The sequence below is a fragment of the Bufo bufo genome, chromosome 2 (genome assembly GCF_905171765.1).
Source record: "Bufo bufo chromosome 2, aBufBuf1.1, whole genome shotgun sequence".
Classification (NCBI taxonomy): Eukaryota; Metazoa; Chordata; class Amphibia; order Anura; family Bufonidae; genus Bufo; species Bufo bufo.
The window spans coordinates 491,878,580-491,900,101 of record NC_053390.1 but is presented as its reverse complement, the minus strand read 5'-3'; the positions used below and the strand labels follow the sequence as shown (position 1 = coordinate 491,900,101).

The following is a 21,522-nucleotide window of genomic DNA, read 5'->3' as shown; positions in this document are numbered from 1 at the left end:
TGCTCCACTTCCGACTCCTCAACCTCACTTCCAATAGTGAGTATTGGAAGTTGCAGCCTTACGGAAGATGAGGTAGGAAGGTAGGCAGGCAGCAGCAGTGGCACGAAGGTGGCAGAGGCATGATGGAGGCAGCAGCAGCAGCTGTACAGAACATGATGGTCGGCAGACTGCAACATTGGCATGATGGCGGCAACGGCCAAACAGAACATGATGGTAGGCAAGCCGCGGCAGTGGCGTAATGGAGACAGGATAGCAGGCAGAAAGAAATGGTGGCAAGATGGGGCACCGTCAGCAAGGCCAGATCTGTTACTTGAACCCAACCAGGATTTAGGAGGATTTTCACTGTTCTCTGGCTGAGGTCATTTTGACAAAAGTGATGTTTTGGACACTGGCAGAGGAGAACTTGGTCCGTCTGGGTGTCACCACACACCCAGCAGTGCTGAAAATCCTCTCCGAGATTACATTGGAGGCTGGGCAAGAAAGAAGAAAGAGTGTGTGCTGTGCCAATTAAGGCCACTGTTCCAGTCTGCCTGCCCAGAAATCCATGGGGTCAGGGAACAGAGCATGCAACAGAGACTGGCCAGCGTGTAAGTAGGCCTGAACCTTGACGTTGAGGCGGGAGCTCTCGGCTTGCTGACTGGGCTCAGCCTGGTGTGGCATCCGGAAAAATTGCTCTATCATATTGAGGAGACTGAACTGGCTGCTGCAGCTTTGGCCTCTCGTGGTGGCGGGAAGGGGGTGATTTTGTGGGGAAGGGGGTTGTAGAGGGGCCTCCCTTTCAGACACAGGGGTCTGCTCGCCGAAAGCTGCTGCCTGCTGCATACATATTGTTTCCTGTTCCTCCCCCATTTTGCTTTGATAGCAAGGGTCTAAAAGTATGGATATCCAGTAATCATCAGACTGCTTGATGTCAACTATACGGGTGCAACTGCATAAGCAAGCGAGTATACAGCTTGCCATTCTGGCCAGCGTGCTTGAGGAGCCATGATAGGGTGCCACTGCCATCATCGTCATTGTCATCTTGCTGCTCCACTTCCGACTCCTCAACCTCTTGCAGCGGCAGCTATTATTCCCATCTTGCTCTTCATCCTCCATGGCAGATTCTCCTTGTGGGTCTCCAACAGCCACAGGGTAGACAGTAGTGTTGAGCGCGAATATTCGAATTGCGAATTTTTTTCTCGAATATCGCAATTTCGAGATTTCGCGAATATTTAGAATATCGTTCTATATATTCGCGAAATCGAATATTCTTTTTTTTTCTTTTTTTTTTTATTATATTTTTTTCTTTCCCACTTCCCTAAAGTTGTTCTTACCTGTCCTTTGGATTCCTGGCTTCCTGGCTGCTCCAGTCAGTGGCGTTTTCAACTTGCTGCTATATTCCATATTAGCTAAATTACAATCTAATCTATATGTGTATTTTACGAAATTTCGCAATAGTCGCAATTGCGATGCGAGTAATATAACACGAAATATTCGCATGAAGATTTCAATTTAGCACTGCTATACTCCATATTCTAGCCTAATATGGAATATAGCTGTGCTAAGTTAGCACTGCTATATTCCATATTAGGCTAGAATATGGAGTATAGCAGTGCTAAATTGAAATCTTCATGCGAATATTTCGTGTTATATTAGTCGCATCGCAATTTCGACTTTTTCAAATGTTCTTAATATTGCTCTAACTTCGTCTTTTAGAAATTTCGTAATATTGCTCTAACTTCGTCTCTTAGAACATTACGAATATTCTAAAAGACGAAGTTAGAGCAATATTACAAAATTTCGTAAAATACACATATAGATTGTAATTTAGCTAATATAGTGCTATAATCCCTTTTTTTTCCTGTAATTTTTTTTTGCCTCTTCTGAACTTAAGTTTTGTAAAATATGTACACTATTAAAAATTATTACTATAGCAGTATATTAGCTTAAATACAATCTATGTGTATTTTACGAAATTTCGTAATATTGCTCTAACTTCGTCTTTTAGAATATTACGAATATTCTAAAAGACGAAGTTAGAGCAATATTAAGAACATTTGCAAAAGTCGAAATTGCGATGCGAGTAATATAACACGAAATAGTCGCATGAAGATTTCAACTTAGCACAGCTATATTCCATATTCTAGCCTAATATGGAATATAGCAGTGCTAACTTAGCACAGCTATATTCCATATTAGGCTAGAATATGGAATATAGCAGTGCTAAGTTTAAATCTTAATGCGACTATTTCGTGTTATATTACTCGCATCGCAATTTCGACTTTTGCAAATGTTCTTAATATTGCTCTAACTTCGTCTTTTAGAATATTCGTAATATTCTAAGAGACGAAGTTAGAGCAATATTACGAAATTTCGTAAAATACACATATTAGCCTAGCCATAGTCATTAGCATAGGAACGTTGCCTTATACTATCAAGATAAATTTTCGCAATATGCGAAAAAATAATTTCGCGATAATTGGAATAATTGCGAATATTCGATTTCGACGAATATAACACGAATATTCATGCGAATATTCGCGAAATATCGCGAAATCGAATATGGCACCTCCCGCTCATCACTAGTAGACAGCAAGATGCGTTAGCTGGTCTTCCGCCATCATCCCCCGCTGTATGTGTGTAATTGTCTGTTCTAAGATAAATATGAGGGGGATGACAATGTTAATGCCGCATTTGTCCCTGCTGACAAACTTTGTAGCTTCTTCGAAGGGCTTCAGCACCTAACAGGTGTCTCAAATGAGCTGCCACTGCCTGACCTCGAAGCAACACATGCTCTCTGTTGCTGAGGTGGTCTAGTGCATAACAAAATCGTTCACGGCTTTGTGCCGCTTGTGCAGACACTCTGGCATGTGCAAATTTGAATTCCAGTGAGTTTGAGCATAGAGGATTAAGCAGTATTGCAGCAGGCTGTTCTGTCTTTGCAAGTCCAGGAGAGAGTTCCTCTCTTCTGGTGTTGATCGAGTACCAAAGTGCTCGAGTGATCGGGTGCTCATCAGGATGCTCGGGTGCTCTACAGAGCACCTGAATATAATGGAAGTCAATGGGAGAACCGCCTCTGAAGAGGGGAGGGTGTCTGGTTCACATGAAAAGGTCATAAATTGATGGAAACACCACCAAAATGGTTCGGGAACAGCACAGGGAGGATGTCTGGATGTATCTTGGACTCCCAAGTCGCTGCTGGGAACGATGTTGTACGAGTAGTATGCCACTTTTACAGACTGACAATAATATGCACAAAACCAAAGATAAAAATTGTTAGGAAGTACCTTCCTGTATATTTACTTGTACAGCGGGATGCGAAAGTTTGGGCAACCTTGTTAATCGTCATGATTTTCCTGTATAAATCGTTGGTTGTTACGATAAAAAATGTCAGGTAAATATATCATATAGGAGACATACACGGTGATATTTGAGCAGTGAAATGAAGTTTATTGGATTTACAGAAAGTGTGCTATAATTGTTTAAACAAAATTAGGCAGGTGCATAAATTTGGGCACCACAAAAAAGAAATGAAATCAATATTTAGTAGATCCTCCTTTTGCAGAAATTACAGCCTCTAAACGCTTCCTGTATGTTCCAATGAGAGTCTGGATTCTGGTTGAAGGTATTTTGGACCATTCTTCTTTACAAAACATCTTTAGTTCATTCAGGTTTGATGGCTTCCGAGCATGGACAGCTCTCTTTAAGTCACACCACAGATTTTCAATCATATTCAGGTCTGGAGACTGAGATGGCCATTCCAGAACGTTGTACTTGTTCCTCTGCATAAATGCCTTAATGGATTTTGAGCAGTGTTTAGGGTCGTTGTCTTGTTGAAAGATCCAGCGCCGGCGCAGCTTCAGCTTTGTCACTGATTCCTGGACATTGGTCTCCTGAATCTGCTGATACTGAGTGGAATCCATGCGTCCCTCACTTTTGAAAAGATTCCCAGTCCCTGCACTGGCCACACAGCCCCACAGCATGATGGAACCACCACCATATTTTACTGTAGGTAGCAGGTGTTTTTCTTGGAATGCTGTGTTCTTTTTCCTCCATGCATAACGCCCCTTGTTATGGCCAAATAACAAAATTTTAGTTTTATCAGTCCACAGCACCTTATTCCAAAATGAAGCTGGCTTGTCCAAATGTGCTTTAGCCCACCTCAAGCGGCACTTTTTGTGCTGTGGGCGGAGAAAAGGCTTCCTCTGCATCACTCTCGCATACAGCATCTCCTTGTGTAAAGTGCGCCGAATGGTTGAACGATGCACAGTGACTCCATCTGCAGCAAGATGATGTTGTAGGTCTTTGGTGCTGGTCTGTGTGTTGACTCTGACTGTTCTCAGCATTCGTCGCTTCTGTCTATCCGAGATTTTTCTTGGTCTGCCACTTCGAGCCTTAACTTGAACTGAGCCTGTGGTCTTCCATTTCCTCAATATGTTCCTAACTGTGGAAACAGACAGCTGAAATCTCTGAGACAGCTTTCTGTATCTTCCCCCTAAACTATGATGGTGAACAATCTTTGTCTTCAGGTCATTTGAGAGTTGTTTTGAGACCCCCATGTTGCTACTCTTCAGAGAAAATTAAAAGAGGAGGGAAACTTACAATTGACCCCCTTAAATACTCTTTCTCATAATTGGATTCACCTGTGTATGTAGGTCAGGGGTCACTGAGCTTACTAAGCCAATTTGAGTTCCAATAATTAGTTCTAAAGGTTTTGGAATCAATAAAATGACAACAGTGCCCAAATTTATGCACCTGCCAAATTGTGTTTAAACAATTATAGCACACTTTCTGTGAATCCAATAAACTTCATTTCACTTCTCAAATATCACTGTGTGCGTCTCCTATATGATATATTTAACTGACATTTTTTATCGTAACAACCAACGATTTATACAGGAAAATCATGACGATTAACAAGGTTGCCCAAACTTCCGCATCCCACTGTATATAAAGTGCAAGTGTTGCCAAAAATTACAAGCAAGAGGCACTCCGATACAAACTGTGTATCACAAAAAGGAAGGCCTCATTCACATTGTGTTACAATTGTTCAGGTAGTGGGACTCCTACACTTATAAAGTCTATGCACTAAGTGAAAGGGCTGCCAAAAATTACAAGGAACCGTCACTTCAATACACCCTTTGTTACACATAAAGGAGGGCATCATACACACCCTTGAAAAAATATGATTGATGGCCTGCTGGTGACCCTGTAAAATATAACGGGCGAGGACCTGCTGCTGATCTAACCATCTAAAACAATATGGGCGAGGGCCTGTTGCCGCTTTGGCGACTCTAGATAACGTCGGGCCGATGGAACGTCCCCGTGACAGCGACGATCCATTCGGATGTCTGCCCTAATAACTTTTGATTGTACTTTCTACGCCTACCATGATTACCACGGGTAACGTGGAATCAGGGTTCGAGTCTGGAGAGGGAGCCTGAGAAACATCTACCACATCCAAGGAAGGCAGCAGGCGCGCAAATTACCCACTCCCAACACGGGGAGGTAGTGACGACAAATAACAATACAGGACTCTTTCTAGGCCCTGTAATTGGAATGAGTAAAGTTTAAATCCTTTAACGAGGCTCTATTGAAGGGCAAGTCTGGTGCAAGCATCTGATTCTCTCCCGGCCTCCACAACGTTCATCCAGTGTGCCGTCATGGTGAGAACTGTGTTGACCAGACTCTTGGATTGTGAGACTGGAATTGTAGGTGAGGGCCTACAGGTGAGCTGACCCAGTAAAAGATTGTAGGTGAGGGCCTGCTGGTGAGCTGACCCTCTAAAACATTATATGCGAGAGCCTACAGGTGAGCTGACCCTGTAAAAAAGTAGGTGAGGGCCTGCAGGTGAGATGACCCTCTATAACATTATATTTGAGGGCCTGCAGGTGAGCTGACCCTGTAAAAGATTGTAGGTGGGGGCCTGCAGGTGAGCTGACCCTATAAAATATTGTAGATGAAGGCCTGCTGGTGAGCTGATCCTCCAAAAAAATTATATGCGAGGGACTGCAGATGAGCTGACCCTGCAAAAAATTGAAGGAGAGGGCCTGCTGGTAAGCTGACCCTCTAAAAGGTTGTAGGTGATGGCCTGCAGGTGAGCTGACCCTTTAAAACATTATAAGCGAGGGCCTACAGGTGAGCTGACCCTGTAAAAGATTGTAGTTGAGGGCCTGCTGGTGAGCTGACCCTCTAAAAATTATATGCGAGGGCCTACAGGTGAGCTGACCATGTAAAAAATTGTAGGTGAAGGCCTGCTGGTGAACTGACTCTCAAAAAAATTATATGCAAGGGCCTGCAGGCGAGCTGACCCTGTAAAAGATTGTAGGTGAGTGCCTACAGGTGAGCTGACACTCTAAAAGGTTGTAGGTGATGGCCTGCAGGTGAGCTGACCCTCTATAACATTATATTTGAGGGCCTGCAGGTGAGCTGACCCTTTAAAGGATTGTAGGTGGGAGCCTAAAGGTGAGCTGACCCTGTAAAAGATTGTAGGTGAGGGCCTGCAGGTGAGCTGACCCTGTAAAAGATTGTAGGTGAAGGCCTGCTGGTGAGCTCACTCTCAAAAAAATTATATGCGAATGACTGCAGGTGAGCTTACAATGTAAAACATTCTACGCGAGGGCCTGCAGGTGAACTGACCCTGCAAAAGATTGAAGGAGAGGGCCTGCTGGTAAGCTAACCCTTTAAAATATTGTAGGTAATAGCCTGCAGGTGAGCTGACCCTTTAAAACATTATATGTGAGGGCATGCAGGTGAGCTGACCCTGTAAAAGATTGTAGGTGAGGGCCTGCACGTGAGCTGACCCTCCAAAAAAATTATATGCGAGGGCCTGCAGGTAATCTGACCCTGTAAAAGATTGTAGGTGAAGGCCTGCATGTGAGCTGACCCTCTAAAACATTATATGCGAGGGCCTGCAAGTAAGCTGACACAGTAAAAGAATGTAGGTGAGGGCCTGCTGGTGAGCTAACCCTGTAAAAGACTGCAGATGAGGGCCTGCTGGTGAGCTGACCCTCTAAAAAATTATATGCGGAGTCCTGCAGGTAAACTGACCCTATAAAAGATTGTAGGTGAGGGCCTGCTGGTTAGCTGACATTGTAAAAGATTGTAGGTGATGATCTGCTGGTGAGCTGACTTTAAAAAAAATTATATGAAAGGGCCTGCAGGTGAGCTGACCCTGCAAAATATTGTAGGTGAGGGCCTGCTGGTTATCGGACACTGAAAAAAAATTATATGCGAGGTCCTACAGGTGATCTGACCCTTTAAAAGGTTGTAGGTGTGGGCTTGCAGGTGAGCTAACCCTGTAAAACATTATATACGAGTGCCTGCAGTTGAGCTGACCCTATAAAAGATTGTAGGTAAGGGCCTGCTGTTGAGCTGACCCTCCAAAAAATTATATGCGAGGGCCTGCAGGTGAGCTGACCCTGTAAAAGATTGAAGGTGAGGGCCTACAGGTGAGCTGACCCTGTAAAAGATTGTAGTTGAGGGCCAGCTGGTGGGCTGACCCTCAAAATATGTATATGCTAGGGACTGCAGATGAGCTGACCCTGTAAAAGATTGTAGGTGAGGGCCTGCTGGTGAGCTGACCCTCTTAAAATTATATGCGAGGGCCTGTAGGTGAGCTGTCCCTGTAAAATATTGTAGGCGATGGCCTGCTGGTGAGCTGACACTCAAAAAAATTATATGCGAGGGCCTGCAGGTGAGCTGACCCTATAAAAGATTGTAGGTGAGGCCCTACAGGTGAGCTGACCCTGTAAATGATTGTAGGTGAGGGCCTGCTGGTTAACTGACCCTCTATAAGGTTGTAGGTCAGGGCCTGCAGATGAGCTAACCCTGTAAAATATTTTATGCGAGGGGCTGCAGGTGAGCTGACCATCAAAATATTTATATGCGAAGGCCTACAGATGAGCTGACCCTGTAAAAGACTGTAGGTGAGGGCCTACAGGTGAGCTGACCCTCAAACATATTATGCAATGACCTGCAGGTGAGTTGACCCTATAAAAGATTGTAGGTGAACCCTGCCGGTGAGCTGATCCTGTAAAAATTGCAGGTGAGAGCCTGCAGGTAAGCTGACCCTCTAAAACCTTATATGCGAGGGCTTACAGGTGAGCTGACCCTATAAAAAATGTAGGTGAGGGCCTGCATGTGAGCTGACCCTGTAAAATATTGTAGGTGAGGGCCTGCATGTGATCTGACCCTGTAAAAGATTGTATGTGAGGGCCTGCAGGTGAGCTGACCCTGTAAAAGATTGTAGGCGAGGGCCTGCAGGTGAGCTGATCCTGTAAAAGATTGTAGGCAAGGGCCTGCAGGTGAGCTGACCCTCTAAAACATTATATGTGAGGGCCTGCACGTTAGCTGACCCTGTAAAAGAATGTAGGTGGGGGCCTGCTGGTGAGCTGACCCTCAAAAAAATTATTTTCGAGGGCCTGCGGGTGAGCTGACCCTATAAAAGATTGTAGGTGAGGGCCTGCAGGTGATCTGACCCTATAAAAGATTGTAGGTAAGGGCCTACAGGTGAGCTGACCCTTTAAAACATTATATGCAAGGGCCTGCGGGTGAGCTGACCCTATAAAAGATTGTAGGTGAGGGCCTGCAGGTGAGCTGACCCTATAAAAGATTGTAGGTGAGGGCCTGCTGGTGAGCTGACCATCTAGAAAATTATATGCAAGGGTCTGCAGGTGAGCTGAACCTTTAAAAGATTGTATTTGTCGTTGGGCCTAAATACTTATATTTTCTTTTCAACTTTGTTTGTTGGTAATAGGAGTTAGTTCCTATAAATCTTACAAGTTTCACTTTGCTTCGTTCGTCTCTTATGAAAAGTTACTTCAGCTGGTTTGCTGTAAAGAAAGAGTTACCCGGGCTGCACGTGATGTCATGTTTGGAGATCGGATGCAGCTGTTATTGTTTAGGCCTCTTGCTGTAGCTGTTCCTTCCCATGTGTCTCCCCCACCCTACCACCATCTTTAGACTTCATGTATTTCACTGCTCCATGTACTTAAAAACCCTGCCGCACTTTCATGCTCTGCTGTTATCCTGAGCGGCATTTACACTTTTGGCTTTTATTTCATGTCTTATGCTGCATCCGCACGTCCTTACTGTCCTGCACTTTTCTACTCTTGGTTCGTATTCGCTCAGATTGGTCTCACATTCAAGCTGCATTCACCTGTTGGCTGTTACATCTCATTCCGTCCCCAGCCGACAGCCGGATTCGTATTACACGCCTGTTATTACATGTTGTATACTCGGCTTACAGCCATAGCTGCTACTGTTACTCCGTTTTCAAGCTCCCACCTTGCTCCACTCACAACCAGAGCTGTGTTTATACCAAATTTCATGCTCTGTTTATACCCAAAGTTGTGTTCACACTTCTACTGCTACACCAGGTCGTATACCCCACTCACCAAAGCCGCTTTCCATGTCTGCTGTCACATCAAGTTAATATTCTGTTCACATCCAAAGCTGCGTCCGCATGTCTGCTTTCACATCTTGTCCTATACTCCTTTCACTACTAGAGCTGAGTCCACGTGTCTGCTTTCGCATCTCGTCAATACTCTGCTCACTTTCAGGTTGCATTTATACGTCTGCTTTATACCATGCTTTTCATGCGCTACCCATACTCAGAGCTGCGCCCATACCATGTTTTTTAGGTACCACTCACATCCAAAGCTGCATTAACCCATTTGTTGTTACATCATGTGTTGTACTCTGCTCCCACTCAAAGCTGCATTCTCCTGTTCATTGCTACATCATGGTTTTGCTCAATCTCTCCGGGGCAGTCTGCACCCACCGCTCTGGTACCTCTCTCCCGACAAACATAACTGCGTTCTTTTCAGGCTTACGTTCCCTTCCTCGGTGGTCTGTTACATTCCATAGGCCTACTTTCTGTTTTAATCCTGGTTCATATTCACTCAGACTGGTCTCCTTTTACTTCTGGTTCGTACTCACTCAGATTGGTCTCCTGCCCCAGTTCACCAAACAGCTCCTCAGCAGAGGTCAGTGGGCCAGTAAGTTTCCTGCTATGTTTTCACAAGCTGTTTGTTTGTCACGATAAGAGACTTCTCTTAGCGAACTTGCAATGCCTCAGGCTCTTGTTTTTTCTCCCATCTCTGTTTCAATTTCATGTTTACGTTTATGGTTCGCAGTGGTTAGTGTTTTATGTATGCACGTGCTTCGGATTACTAAGGTCTATATTTTTAACGCCTGTTGGCAGTCATCTTCCTTAGGCCACCTGCTAGCCAATCCAATCATTCAAGTCGCTTCATATGCCATCAGGTCCGGCTTACGTTTTAATTACTTATCGTCACCGCAACGTCATCCCTCTGTCTTCGGGGGCCCTATGACTGATCCGGCCTCATGGCTCAGGGGGCCCCATGACCGTTTTTTCATGTTTTGTTTGTTAGGGGTACGACATGGTTGCAGGCTGGTTAGTGTTCCAGGTTTGCTGTTGGAGGGGGTCATGGTTATGCGAGTCCCCAAGGCATTCTGGTGCTGCATAAGTGGTTTATTAAAAAAAATAAAAATAAAAAATCATAAGAGGCTCGCACGAGTGGCTCTTCGCTTATAGGACCTCACGACTGGCATCATCATTCGTAGTTCGCACGGTCATCTGATACTTGTTCCGCCATAAGAGGCTCTCACGCATGGCTCCCGCCATAAGGGACTCTCACGCATGGCTCCCGCCATAAGGGACTCTCACGCATGGCTCCCGCCATAAGGGACTCTCACGCATGGCTCCCGCCATAAGGGACTCTCACGCATGGCTCCCGCCATAAGGGACTCTCACGCATGGCTCCCGCCATAAGGGACTCTCACGCATGGCTCCCGCCATAAGGGACTCTCACGCATGGCTCCCGCCATAAGGGACTCTCACGCATGGCTCCCGCCATAAGGGACTCTCATGCATGGTTCTTGGCTTAGAGGATTTCACAATTGTCATCGACATTGGTAGGTCATATGGCCATCTGATACTATTTTCCATGGCACGCCTTTCAGAAGTTTTCTTTTCTTCATTTATATTTTACAGATTAGTACTTGGGGTTCATTTTAGCCTCATTTCATTAAGAAGCTTTACCCCATGTCTTTGTCTTTCTAGGCTATCGAGTCCCGGTTGATTACTAAACCCGTCGGGTTAAGCCCCAATCTTTTCCGCAGCCGTCCTTAATTCTAAGGTTCGCATCCCGGCGGCTGCCAGGTCCCATGGGCCCCTGGTGGTTGCTTCGGCCCCATGGCTTCAGGGGTCCGACCAATGGTTGTCTGTCCACCTGTGCAGCTATGCTTTTGAATGACTCATATCTTTACCTGCTTGCAAGCTTATGTTATTCAGGTTTAATTTTAGTTAATGTCCGTTATTATCTCCATTTTCTGTCACGTTTCCCTTTGTCTTTTCAGGTCATGCAGTTGAACTCATATTGGGGTCACCTTCCACGTCGGTCAGGTCTCGTTCCTAACGATATTTCGCCTTGCATGTTATTCAGGCCACGTAGTTTATCTTAGGTATCGCCTTCCACATCGGTCAGGCTCATGGTTTAATTTTCCTGCACCTTATTCAGGTCACTTTTTATAGTTATAATAAAAAAAACTCGGCCCCATGGCTTCAGGGGCCCGATGACAGCTTCGGCCCCATGGCTTTGGGGGCCCGATGACAGCTTCGGCCCCATGGCTTTGGGGGCCCGATGACAGCTTCGGCCCCATGGCTTCGGGGGCCCGATGACAGCTTCGGCCCCATGGCTTCGGGGGCCCCATGACAGATTCGGCCCCATATCTTTGGGGGCCTGATGACAGCTTCGGCCCCATGGCTTTGGGGGCCCAATGACAGCTTCGGCCCCATGGCTTCAGGGGGCCCGATGACTGTTTTCAGTCCTGCTGGGCTGTTTAGGGCTCTTTCACACTTGCGTTGTCCGGATCCGGCGTGCACTCCATTTGCCGGAATTACACGCCGGAATCGGAAAAACGCAAGTGAACTGAAAGCATTTGAAGACGGATCCGTCTTCAAAATGCGTTCAGTGTTACTATGGCACCCAGGACGCTATTAAAGTCCTAGTTGCCATAGTAGTAGCGGGGAGCGGGGGAGCAGTATACTTACAGTCCGTGTGGCTCCCGGGGCGCTCCAGAATGACGTCAGAGCGCCCCATGCGCATGGATCACATGATCCATGCGATCACGTCATCCATGCGTGTGGGGCGCCCTGACGTCACTCTGGAGCGCCCGGGGAGCCGCACGGATGGTAAGTATACTGCTCCCCACTACACTTTACCATGGCTGCCAGGACTTTAGCGTCTTGGCAGCCATGATAACCATTCAGAAAAAGCTAAACGTCGGATGGGCATTAATTCCGGATCCGGCCTTGCGGCAAGTGTTCCGGATTTTTGGCCGGAGCAAAAAGCGCAGCATGCTGCAGTATTTTCTCCGGCCAAAAAACGTTCCGTTCCGGAACTGAAGGCATCCTGATGCATCCTGATGCATCCTGAACGGATTTCTCTCCATTCAGAATGCATGGGGATAATCCTGATCAGGATTCTTCCGGCATAAAGCCCCGACGACGGAACTCTATGCCGGAAGAAAAGAACGCAAGTGTGAAAGGACCCTTACCTGGTTGGTTGTCCATCTGTGCATCTGGGCTGATTTGGCCCCTATGTATCGCATACATACCTGCTTCCCTAATTTCCTAATAATCCATGTTGATTGCTCACTTTATGTTTTGACCGCAAACTGGTCCGGTTCGCCCTACAGCATCATTGTCATGTCTTACGCAGATATTTCGTCTTTCTTTAATTGTTCATGCTTTCGTTCAGGTCCTGCCAGAGGAAAAACAAGTAGGGCAATTCCATCTAACACTTCAGTCTCTGATCGTAGTCGATCATATCTTGTCAACCAGGTCCCCGCGCAAAGTCTTTGCCTTTTTTACCACGACCAGGAATTTATTTTCGCCGGTAGCTTCATTGCATTGCATTCCCTCAGTCATGGGAGGGCATAGACAGAATATTGTATATTATGGCTTCGTTGCTTCTTTCCGCACTAACCTCAGACTCCCTACAACCACGTTGAATCGGATTTTGGACAAGGTCCAGCATTTCTTCATGGTAGAAGATTCAGATAGTAGGTCGGTCTTCACGTCTCAAGCGTAAAAACAATTCTCAGGGGCACACAGTAGAACAACGCGCGGACCACGGCTAGAAGATAGCTGTTGTCTGGGGAACTATTCAAGTATTCTCTTCCTATTTACATGGTTCTTTTTGGCCCTCATTCCTGCATAGTCTAGGAAGTTAGGTTGCGGTCCCACGATCTCCTGAGGCTAGGGCATTGCCAGTACTCGCACTAGAACCAAACTTTACAAGTTTCAGTTGTTTTTTATGATCCATTTCACAACGTATTCCCGGTCCTCCATTCCGCTTTGGGGCAGTATCCGCAATATTGAGCATCATGTCTCTGGCCTTGTCATCCACAAGATGGGTTGTAGGTCTCCTACTGGTCTTGCCTCATATACTCCGAATTTTCGCTCTAGATCCCTGACGCCTTGCAGTTGGCTTGGGGATTAGTTTGCACATGCCATTCGAATGCCTTTTCTACCCTACTTGTCTTGGTTTTTGCCCACTTATAGGCCTACCTACGATCATGGCTTAGGGCACACAACAAGCCATTTAGTCAGGTCAGCTAAGACACGCCTAGCTGGGTTAGGTTGATCCCGTTGTTTCTCACCCTTTTCTCTCCCTAGGGTTCTTCGGATACCTCTTGGCCGTGGCCATGACCACAAATGAATATATAATGCTCTTACTCACTTTATTTTTTTTGTGGAGGTGAGGTGACAAAAACAGCAATTCCGTCATTGTTTTCTACATTATTTTTTACGATGTTCGCCGTGCAGGATTAGTAACATGATACTTTTATAGATCAGGTCATTACGGACACGGTGATAACAATTATGAGTAGTTTCTTTTTATGACATAAATGAACGGATATGAGAAGACAGGCTGATCAGTCCCTCAGGGTTAGGTACATGGGTTTCTTAAAAAAAACTGACTTTTATAATATGTAAATGAGCTCTCTACCAGCAAGTAGGGCGTCTACTTGCTGGTAGCCTCTGCAAAAAACCGCCCCCTCCTCTTGTTGATTGACAGGACCAGCAGTGCTCTCCTCCTCCGGCTGGCTTCTCTTTCGGTGATGTCATCGGCGCAGGCACACAGAGGGAGTGCTGAGGAGGCAAGCCTCCTTCTCTCAGAGCGCCTGCGCCGAATGAAGACAGGCGCGGGATTTGAATTGCAGACAGGGCCAGTCAGAGGACGAGCACGTTCGCTGGCCCTGTCAAGGTGGGGGGAGTCTTTATGAAAGGAGGATTCGGCTGCTACCAGCAAGTAGCCACCCTACTTGCTGGTAGAGAGCTCATTTACATATTATAAAAGTCCGTTTTTTGAAGAAACTGCTGAAGGAAAGTGAGTAAGAGCATTATATATTCATATATCGCAGTATAAGGAATTTAACTAGCCAAAAAATAAATAATGACTTTAGTGGGGTGACAGAAGCCCTTTAAATACAATGGCTGAGTACACAAGGATAGAGAGGAGACTGTCGTATATATCCGGTTTGAGGTGCGGGATATAGTAAGTAGCTTGGTATGGGTTCAAGTAATATATTTATATTTAGTGGCGTCGCTAGAGGGGGGCGAGGGGGGGCAATCGCCCCCCCCCTATGTTGTTCCTTGCCCTCCCGGGTGCCCCCCCACTGATTCTCCCACTGATTCTCCCATTATGGAAGCGCTCATTAGTGTACCGAAGGACCAGGAAGTGGTGAACGCTCTGTACTTACCACTTCCTGGTGCACGGCTGTCAGCTGTGCAGGGCTGCACACAGCGTGAGGGCACTCTGTGACCTCATGCTGTGCGCGTCAGTTCAGAGCACAGTCGGCTGAGGAGAAAGAAAATTGCAGGCGGCGTCCGTCCAGGAGCAGGAGAGGTAAGTGTTTTTTTATTTTATAAAAAATGTGGCTGCTGGGGGCATAATGGGGGCTAATTGGAGGCATATGGGGGCTAATTGGAGGCATATGGGGGCTAATTGGAGGCATATGGGGGCTATGGTGGCTAATTGGAGGCATATGGGGGCTAATTGGAGGCATATGGGGGCTATTGAGGCATATGGGGGCTAATGAGGCATATGGGGCTAATGAGGCATATGGGGGCTAATGATGCATAATGGGGGCTAATGAGAGGCATCATGGAGGCTAATTAGAGACACAATGGGGGCTAATTAGACTATTAGAGGCATATGGGGGCTAATGAGGCATAATGGGGGCTAATTAGAGACATAATGGGGCTAATTAGGCATATGGGGGCTAATAAGAGGCATGATGTGGGCTAATGAGGCATAATGGCTTATAATGGGGCTAATAAGAGGCATAATGGCTTATAATGGGGGCTAATAAGAGGCATAATGTGGGCTAATGAGGCATAATTGCTTATAATGAGGGCTAATGAGGCATAAGGGCTGATATAGGGGCTAATGAGAGGCATGGGGGCCGATATGGGGGTGATAAGAGGCATAATGGGGGCTAATAAGAGGAATAATGGGGGCTAATGAGGCATAAGGGCTGATATGGGGGCTAATGAGAGGCATAGGGACTGATATGGGAGTGATGAGAGGCATAATGAGGGCTAATGAGAGGCATAATGTGTCATCCACAGATGCCCCCATAACAGTGTGTCTTCCACAGATCCACCATAACAGTACGCCTGCGCACTGACGAGAGACAGAAAGGGGAAAGAATCCGCGGAAGCAAGCAGAGGACGGCACAGCAGACTGAATAGCTTCTTTTGTAAGTAAATTGTTTTATTATAAATGTATCCCTGCATACCGCAATTCTCTCGTATTTTGTAATCTTATTTATATATACTTATTTTGTTTTTGCCCCCCCATTTTTGACTGTGGTATCTTTGTGCCCCCCTATATATTGTTCCTTAGAGTCACCACTGTTTATATTTATATAGTGGTGTGTGTAAAATACATACACAATGGTGATCGCCGTGAGTGGTGTAAACTAAAAGAACTAAAGTGCTATATGCAAGCTGAATACACTAAAGTGCTATATGTAGGCTGGATGCACTGAAGTGCTAAATGTAGGCTGGGTACAATGAGTGCTGTGTGCCAGCTGGATACAAGAAGTGATATATGCAAGCTGGATACACTAAAGTGCTATAGGTGGGCTGAATACATTAAGTGCTTGATGCAGGCTGGATACATTAAAGTGCTATAAGAAAGCTGGATACAATCAGTGCTATATGCAAGTTGGATGTATAAAGTGTTAGGTGCTAGCTGAATACATACAATTAAGTTGAGCTAAATACAAAGGTAAAACGATATTGACTAGATGTACAGGGTTGTAAATACATTGAGGTGCACAAAAGTATTTAAAATTCAATAAAAAACCAATAGGTATAGTGCGCATTAGAATTCAGTGCACTGAAATATTGTCCAGAACAAAATGTAAAATATCATATGGATGTATATGAATCAAAAATGTCACTTGGATAAGACGTTTAGTGTTCACGTAAAATGGATTATGACTTGTTGTTCAATAGGATTCCAGTCCTGAATGTTCCCACTTTGTGGGGAGGAAGCAACTAAATTGCAGGTATATATATTTTATATATAGTATAACTTGATAGTCTATAAATCAGCTACCAAGAGAGATTTGAGTACATTACCACTCCTCGCCGGTCTTTGTGTTGCTTTGTCCTGCAAGGACCTTACGCGGCGTCCCACGTCTCTTGCTTTATCCTGTGGAGTCCCACGTGATTCTGGTGGGACGGTGCGTCACGCAATCCGGGATTCCTGATAGGTTCTTTCTTGGTTACGAAATTTAAAAGACACTGCGATTTTGCTTTATCGCTTAGTATAGTTATTCTTGATGGATAGTTTCGATATTAGATAGTTGTCCCGGTATTTATGTTCCTCACTGTTTCTCTGTACCAAACGCGTTTCGGGACGAATTCTTGCCCCTTCCTCAGTGGTTAATAGTTATATACTAGGAACAAGTGACGATTTATATATGGTAGAAAAAGACACAAATGCAATAGCACTCAGCAACCAGCATTCTGCCCTGCCTCTATGCTGGATGAGGCATTGGTGTACATTTTGGCCAAAGCGTAATAAGCCACTCACCACGTCAAGGTCGCCTCTATGGAGTGGTCCCTAACACTAGTTCCTACCTGTTTATGGGCCATGACAGCCACACAAAGTCCAGGGAATGCAGATTTATATATGGTGTTTCCTTCAAAGGGGTGTACCCCAAATTCTATTGAGTCGTTTGTAAGTCCTGGATCGGATGATTTATTTCAAACATATTCGATTTGATGTACACATAAAAGGTTTGGTTTGATATACAATTTAAAACAATATATAGAATATAAAAATCGAATAAAAGGGGAAAATATATATATATATATATATATATATTTATTTTTTTGTTTTGTTTGCTATATATATATATATATATATATATATACACTGCTCAAAAAAACACTTAAACAACACAATGTAACTCCAAGTCAATCACACTTCTGTGAAATCAAACTGTCCACTTAGAAAGCAACACTGAGTGACAATCAATTTCACGTGCTGTTGTGCAAATGGGATAGACAACAGGTGGAAATTATAGGCAATTAGCAAGACACCCCCAATAAAGGAGTGGTTCTGCAGATGGTGACCACAGACCACTTCTCAGTTCCTATGCTTCCTGGCTGATGTTTTGGTCACTTTTGAATGCTGGCGGTGCTTTCACTCTAGTGGTAGCATGAGACGGAGTCTATAACCCACACAAGTGGCTCAGGTAGTGCAGCTTATCCAGGATGGCACATCAATGCGAGCTGTGGCAAGAAGGTATGCTGTGTCTGTCACCCTAGTGTCCAGAGCATGGAGGCGCTACCAGGAGACAGACCAGTACATCAGGAGAAGTGGAGGAGGCCGTAGGAGGGCAACAACCCAGCATCAGGACCGCTACCTCCGCCTTTGTGCAAGGAGGAACATGAGGAGCACTGCCAGAGCCCTGCAAAATGACCTCCAGCAGGCCACAAATGTGCATGTGTCTGCTCAAACGGTCAGAAACAGACTCCATGAGGGTGATATGAGGGCCCGACGTCCACAGGTGGGGGTTGTGCTTACAGCCCAACACCATGCAGGACGTTTGGCATTTGCCAGAGAGCACCAAGATTGGCAAATTCGCCACTGGCGCCCCCTGTGCTCTTCACAGATGAAAGCAGGTTCACACTGAGCACATGTGACAGATGTGACAGAGTCTGGAGACGCCGTGGAGAACGTTCTGCTGCCTGCAACATCCTCCAGCATGACCGTTTTGGCATTGGGTCAGTAATGGTGTGGGGTGGCATTTCTTTGGAGGGCCGCACAGCCCTCCATGTGCTCGCCAGAGGTATCCTGACTGCCATTAGGTACCGAGATGAGATCCTCAGACCCCTTGTGAGACCATATGCTGGTGCAGTTGGCCCTGGGTTCCTCCTAATGCAAGACAATGCTAGACCTCATGTGGCTGGAGTGTGTCAGCAGTTCCTGCAAGACGAAGGCATTGATGCTATGGACTGGCCCGTACATTCCCCAGACCTGAATCCAATTGAGCACATCTGGGACATCATGTCTCGCTCTATCCACCAACAGACTGTCCAGGAGTTGGCAGATGCTTTAGTCCAGGTCTGGGAGGAGATCCCTCAGGCGACCGTCCGCCACCTCATCAGGAGCATGCACAGGCGTTGTAGGGAGGTCATACAGGCACGTGGAGGCCACATACACTACTGAGCCTCATTTTGACTTGTTTTAAGGACATTACATCAAAGTTGGATCAGCCTGTAGTGTTTTTTTCCACTTTAATTTTGAGTGTGACTCCAAATCCAGACCTCCATGGGTTAAAAAAATTGATTTCCATTTTTAAATTTTTGTGTGATTTTGTTGTCAGCACATTCAACTATGTAAAGAACTAAGTATTTCAGAAGAATATTTAATTAATTCAGATCTAGGATGTGTTATTTTTGTGTTCCCTTTATTTTTTTGAGCAGTGTATGTATGTATATATATATATATATATATATATAAAAATATAAATGTGTTTCGATTGTTAAACACATTGAAGAAACGGAACCGTTGCAGATTTTAACACATTAAAACTACAATGATGAAAACGAAAAGCAACAAAAATAAGAAAAATATAAAAAATCGCCTAAAAATTGCGCAAGAAACATATCAATGTATTTTAGATTTTCAGCTAAAATTAAATACAAGCATAGTTTATAGTATGTATCAAGCAAAGTAAATTGAATAATATAACATCCTTTAAAGGAAAATTGAGAAATAAGCCAAAATTTTGATAAAACATATTTGTACCTAAAAAAATTAATGATACTACAAGGATTACAATGAATAATACCGAAAAAAAACTATAAACTAAAAAACGCATAGAAATCGCATGCAAATCACAGCGATGTCCTGCGATTCTAAACCATAAAAGGATCATAATCCCAGCACAAATATACAGCTCAAATATTCTAGTTATTATCAAGAATAAGAGAGAACCTCAATACAGTACATTTATCAATTATTTTATAATCTCGTATATATTTATTTCTATATATTCATGATATATATATTTTTCCCCCTTTTATTTGATTTTTATATTCTATATATTGTTTTAAATTGTATATCAAACCAAACCTTTTATGTGTACATCAAATCGAATATGTTTGAAATAAATGATCCGGTCCAGGACTTACAAACGACTCAATAGAATTTGGGGTACACCCCTTTGAAGGAAACACCATATATAAACCCTCACTTGTTCCCAGTATACAACTATTAACCACTGAGGAAGGGGCAAGAATTCATCCCGAAACGCGTTTGATACAGAGAAACAGTGAGGAACATAAAAACCGGGACAACTATCTACGGTAATATCAAAACTATCCATCAAGAATAACTACACTAAGCGAAAAAGCTAAATCGCAGTGTCTTTTAAATTTCGGAACCAAGAAAGAACCTATCCGGAATCCTGGATTGAGTGATGCACCGCCCCGCCAGAATCACGTGGGACGCCACAGGATAAATCAAGAGACCACGTGGGACGCTGCGTAAGGTCCTTGCAGGACAAAGCAACACAAAAACCGGCGAGGAGTGGTAATGTACTCAAATCTCTCTTGGTAGCTGATTTATAGACTATCAAGTTATAATAAATATATCTGCAATTTAGTGGGAACATTTATGTCACGGCCTATGGTGTACGCTGTGACACTGTTGCCACACTTGCTGTTGCCCACAGCAACGTGTTGCTGTGAGAGCATGCGGTGGCAGTGTCTTGGCCTTCTGGGTGATTTCTGTGACATGGTTGCCACGCATGCTGTTGCCGGTGGTAACGTGTGGCTTAGTTTGCTTGTGTGTGCACTTCCCCTTTTAAGTGGCTTCCTTCCTCTGTCTGGTGTTGGAAGGGTTAACTCCCTTCCTAGTGTTTAGTTAACACTGGGTTTATGTGTTTGTGGGTGTGGCTGCTTGGGCTATTTAGTCTCTGCTGGAAGCCTGTAGCTCTTTGTTCCTCCAGGCTTGGTGTGTGCTGGTGGTTCACTGCTCCTGGCTTTACCATCTTTCCAGTGAGGGCCACCCTTGTGGTCATAGATGTTCAATGTCATCCCGGTGTCTCCTTCCTTTCCTGTCCCTATTTGTATGGAGTGGGTTATGTTCAGGGTGTTTATATGTCTAGCTTGGTGTTACATGTCTGGTGGTGTTTGGTGTCATGTTTTCTAGACATTCCTATGTCTCATGTCATTGCAGCTATGGTGTCCTGGGTTCCCGTGTGGTTTGTGGTGTGTGCTGTGTCCTTTAATGTTGGTGTGGACACCAGCACTTGTGCACGGGTTCCAGTCAGTGTGTCTGTGGCAGGTGAGTGTGTTATTGGTTTCGCTTACCTGCCATCTCCTAAGCTGTATGTGTTTATCTTTCCCTGCTTCTAGTCCTTTAGAGAGTCCTGTTCCTCCGTGTTGTGGATGAACAGGTCGTCTCTCCCCTGCTCCTAAGTGAGAGATTTCCAGGGCGACTCAGGATATTAGATATCCAGGGTATCAGCCGTCCCACCATCAGGGTCCGCTCATACGGTTAGGAGTTAGGGAGAGGATTAGGGATGTAATAGGAGGTGACCTGCTCCCTGATCCCGGCGTCCTGGCCTAGTTGCTACCATTATCCTTCTTGCATTGTATGGTGGGGGGTTTCCCCCACTCCCCTCCATGACAATTCAGGACTGGAATCCTATTGAACAACAAGTCATAATTAATTTGACGTGAACACTAAACGTCTTATCCAAGTGACATTTTTGATTCATATACATCCATATGATAATTTACATTTTGTTCTGGACAATATTTCAGTGCACTGAATTCAAATGTGCACTATACTTATTGTTTTTTTATTGAATTTTAAATACTTTTGTGCACATCAATGTATTTACAACTCTGTACATCTAGTCAATATCGTTTTACCTTTGTATTTAGCTCAACTTAATTGTATGTATTTAGCT

General features: G+C 44.8%; 1 protein-coding gene across 2 annotated transcripts in view; it reads right to left on the bottom strand.

Moving 5' to 3' along the window:
* LOC120989581 (tyrosine-protein kinase ZAP-70) overlaps positions 1-21,522 on the bottom strand; it is an 824,733-nt gene that overhangs the window by 238,702 nt on the left and 564,509 nt on the right. The gene's annotated exons all lie outside the window — the stretch shown is intronic.